Raw genomic sequence first — 889 nt, 5'->3', positions numbered from 1 at the left:
AAGTGCAACGACTGGCATTGCCGCTCACGTACCATGCAAGACGCAAAATCAACGCGGCCCCGAAAGTCGATAAGTGCTTTGCGGAAAAGTTCGTAAAAGTTCCGTCCACGTATGGTGAGATCATCAACAAGTTGGCAGATAAAACAGACAAATGGCATCAGCACATGTGGATCAAGCAACTGACCAAACGTGCGCAGGAGCTGGAAATTGCTACCTTCGATGGCGAACGATCGATCGTCGTTGTTACGGACTTTGCGAACCGCAACAAACTGCACGGGATCGCACAAACCACCAGCGAGATCAGCCCTGCCGTTGGATGCGCGGTCGCCATCGTGCTTTACAACCCAGGCGAGCAAGTGGACGGGCAAGAAAGGCCCGTTCAGACGGACGTCTGGCGCATCTTTAGCGGGGCCAAGGACTGTGCGCATTACAACGCTCTCCTAATAGAAGAGATTTTCGTGCACTACAGCGGCCAGGAACCACACAAGGAATCAAAATTGCAAATGCCAGAAGGAGGATGGGGAGAGCTTCGACATGATCGGCTGAGTCCGCCCACTATGAGCGCAATCGGGCGTGCATATTCCCGAGGCGCAGTGCCCGGCCTTAAAAAAATTACGGTGATTTCAGACGGAAAAACATCGACGTATAAGGGCGCACCTTCCTTTGGGTATCTCTATGGAATTACAGAAAAATACGACGTCGAGATCATGCAGATGTTTGGCGCAGCGCACCACATGAGCGGCCCGGTTGACGCATACGGTGCGCAGCCCGCAAGGTTGCGCATGAAGATGATCAGGTCAGACACGCTTCCATATTCAGTATACAGCGCANAGGGCATGGTTGATTTTTGTATGGAGTACATAAAACACCCAAGCCCCAGCCCTGCAGG

The sequence above is a fragment of the Aureococcus anophagefferens genome (assembly GCF_000186865.1).
Source record: "Aureococcus anophagefferens unplaced genomic scaffold AURANscaffold_207, whole genome shotgun sequence".
NCBI classification, from domain to species: Eukaryota; class Pelagophyceae; order Pelagomonadales; family Pelagomonadaceae; genus Aureococcus; species Aureococcus anophagefferens.
Note: the sequence above shows the minus strand (reverse complement) of the source record.